This window comes from Pholis gunnellus (assembly GCF_910591455.1).
Source record: "Pholis gunnellus genome assembly, chromosome: 9".
NCBI classification, from domain to species: Eukaryota; Metazoa; Chordata; class Actinopteri; order Perciformes; family Pholidae; genus Pholis; species Pholis gunnellus.
Window position 1 is genome coordinate 4,817,649 of NC_136535.1, and position 3,992 is coordinate 4,821,640.

Below are 3,992 nucleotides of genomic sequence, written 5' to 3' on the forward strand. Positions count from 1 at the left end.
CGTCTTGTTGAGCTGGTGCGTAGCGCTTAGCCATCTTAAGCCTCTGGATCACAGCAGCATCAACAAGATGGTCCCTCTTTGTGCGGCAGTAGAGGGTGTTGACCCAGTGTGTCCTGTACAGCTGGTTGAATTGCTGCGGCTGCTTGTCGTGCTCCTCCACTGCATTCCAGGCTTCAAGGACCTTGTTCCTCTGCTCAGTGGTGAGAGTCAGCTTGTCCTCTGTCAGTCTAACCTCCACCAGAGCAGAGCAGAACTTTTCCAACTTCTGGAAGACAAGAAGATGGTTTGGTCTGCAGGCATGCCTTACGAATGTGTTCAAATGTGCACATTGTCCACTGTATTGTACCTCATAGCATCCACAGATAGTCTGTCTTCTTCAAAAAGCCTCTATATACACTTATACAGTGTGTTATGTTCACTTTGTGTGCTACACTATCCGTAGACATGTAATAACTTCTTTATGTGGTCTTTTATAACGGGTGTTTTGAAGAGGCTCACTCCACTCTCGTCCAGCCCAGCGGGACCTTTCAGCTCCTCAATTGTCAGGTGGATGAGCCGTAATGTCTCCTGAGCCCTGAGTGTGACCCTCCTCACGTGGTGTTTGAGCTGCTCCCTGGATATGTAGCAGCAGACAACATCCTCGTATGAGACCAACTTCAGAGTTGCCGGGTCCTTGGCTCTGACGGCTTTGATGAGCAGCTCCAGGTTTGAGCGGTTGTAGGCCAGCACTGCACCAGCTACAGCAGACTTGAACACATCGTACTTACAGTGAGACTCCAAGATGTCCAGATTCACAACCATCACATTGTCCACCCAAGGCTGGAACAAAGTCTCCACTGCTGTTGGGCCCTGAGACCGGCAACACCCACGGTCCACATAGAGGATCTTGGGGACGAGTTGATCAGCCACCAAGAATCTCTCCATGACCCTCCCGGTTCCACTACAGTCATGAGGAGCGTGGTGTACAGGTCCTTACGTTGAAGGTACTCCTCGACTTGACTCCTGTAGCTGCCTCCACACCTCGACCATCGTGTTCCCTTTCGGTCCGGTCCCTCAGGAGGCGCACAACGTTCCTATCCACACCACGCCTGTGAGTAGATTCACTATGGTGAGGTTGATAGAAGAAGTTCAAGTTAGTCTGTTAAATGCACACAATGTTCAGTTTGCTCACCTGCTGGTGAGGATGGCAGGGAACTGAGCTTGATGAGCTGCTGAGTTGTGTTAAAACCAGTTCACCGTGACGCCTCCTCCACTCCTGACTGCCTTTGTGCCGGCTCCACAGCACAGGACCTCAGTGATCACTGTGTACCAGCTGGACACATCACAGAAGTACCTGAAGTACATGTTTTGTTAAACGATGCTCAATTGGTACTAAGGGGCCCCAAGAGTGCCAAGAAAATACCCCCTACACCATTACACCACCAGCAGCAGCCTGAACCGTTGATACAAGGATGGATCCATGCTTTCATGTTGTTTACGCCGAATTCTGACCCGACCACCTGAATGTCGCAGCTGAAATGGGGACTCATCAGACCAGGCAACGTTTTTCCAATCTTCTATTGTCACATGTTGGTGAGTCTGTGTGAATTGTAGCCTCAGTTTCCTGTTAGCTGACAGGAGTGTTACCCGGTGTGGTCTTCTGCTGCTGTAGCCCGTCTGCTTCAAGGTTCCATGTGTTGTGTGTTCAGAGATGTATTCTGCATACCTTGGTTGTAACGAGTGGTTATTTGAGTTCCTGTTGCCTTTCTATCATCTCCATCCACTCTGCACATTCTCCTCTGACATCAACAAGGCATTAACGTCCACACAACTGCCGCTAACTGGATATTCTCCGTAAACTATAGGGATGGTTGGGCGTGAAAATCCCAGCAGACCAGCAGTTTGAAGTACTCAGACCAGCCCGTCTGGCACCAACAACATGCCACGTTCAAAGTCACTTAAATCCCCTTTCTTCCTCATTCTGATGCTTGCTTTGAACTTCAGCAAGTCCTCTTCACCACGTCTAGAGGCCTAAATGCATTGAGCTGCTGCCATGTGATTGGCTGATTAACTATTTGTGTTAACAAGCAATTGAACAGCTGTGCCTAATAAAGTGGCCGGTGAGTGTATAATACACTGCTCAAAAAAATGAAAGGAACAATCTTTTATCAGGGTGTGGCATGGATTCAATTGCACTTCTCTGATAATGATCTGGTCAGGTAAGTAGCAGAGCGGGTTGTTAATCAGTTTCAGCGGCATTGGTGTTGATGGCATTAACAACAGGTGCACTAGAGGGGCAACAATGAGACGACCGCCAAAACAGGACTAGTTTTGCATGTGGAGGCCAATTCAAGTTTCTCCCTCTTGATCTCTTTGACTGGTTTTCCACTAGTGTTGGCTTTAGCTAGAGTCATTATCACTAGTGGGAACATGAGGCGATTTCTTAACCCTCCAGAAGTTGCACAGATTGTCCAACTCCTCCAGGATGGCATATCCACGGGTGCCGTTGCAAGGAGATTTGATGTGTCTCCCAGCACAATCTCCAGAACATGGAGGACATTCCAGGAGACAGGCAGTTACTCTAGGAGAGCTGGACAGGGCCGTAGAAGGTCCTCAACCCATCAGCAGGACCGATATCTGCTGCTTTGTGCAAGGAGGAACAGGTTGAGCACTGCCCGAGCCCTACAGAATGACCTCCAGCAGGACACTGGTGTGAATATCTCTGCCCAAACAATCAGAAACAGACTTCATGAGGGTGGCCTCAGGGCGCGACGTCCTTTAGTGTGCCCTGTGCTCACTGCCCCGCACCGTGGAGCTCGATTGGCATTTGCTATAGAACACCAGAATTGGCACGTCCGCCACTGGCGCCCTGTGCTTTTCACAGATGAGAGCAGGATCACCCTGAGCACCTGTGATAGACGTGAAAGGGTCCGGAGAAGCCAAGGAAAACGCTATGCTGCCTGCAACATCGTTCAGCATGACCAGTTTGGTGGTGGGTCAGTGTTGGGGTCGGTGATGGTCTGGGGAGGCATATCCATGGAGGGACGCACAGACCTCTACAGGCTAGAGGACGGCAGTCTGACTGCCATTGGGTATCAGGATGAAATCCTTGAACCCATGGTCAGACCCTACGCTGGTGCAGTAGGTCCTGGGTTCCTCCTGATGCACGACAATGCCCGGCCTCATGTGGCAAGCGTATGCAGGCAGTACCTGGAGGATGAAGGAATTGATACAATTGAATGGTCCTCACGATTACCTGACCTGAACCCGATAGAACACCTCTGGGACATTATGTTTCGGTCCATCAGACGCCACCAGGTTGCTCCTCAGACTTTACAGGAGCTCACTGATGCCCTTAGACAGATCTGGGAGGACATCCCACAAGACACCATCCGTCGTCTCATTAGCAGCATGCCGCGACGTTGTCAAGCATGCATACAACCACGTGGGGGCAACACAAGATAATGAGAAGCATTTTGAGTTGCAGAAATTGAATTTTGGCAAAATGGACTAGCCTGCCACATGTTTTCACTTTGATTTTCGGGGTATCTATACAATTTAGCCCTCTGTAGGCTGAAACTTTTATTTCCATCAAATGTGGCATCCTTTCGTTCCTAAGACATTAAACTGTCCATATCAGTATAGATATCCAACATTTTCTTTCACATTGAGACTTTGTGTTTTTAAAGTGTTCCTTTTAATTCTTTTGAGCAGTGTGTATATAAAGTTGAGCATGTTAACATGGAGGTCGATGGCCATTTAAAGGAACTGCAGCAGGAGGTTGGGGTCTTATTCTTCAGTCTAACCACGGATTAGATTCAGAGAAACAGACCCACTCAACATGTAGAGGTCAGTAATGGAGCATCACTGAAGACTAATTCTACATCAAGTTCTACAGTATTCTCCCGTCATGTAACACTGAGGGGACGTCTGTAAATAAAACATTTGCTGTCTAAATGATTCTATTTATTTCCCTGCAAAGAAGAAAAACATCAATATAAAATCAGATTACA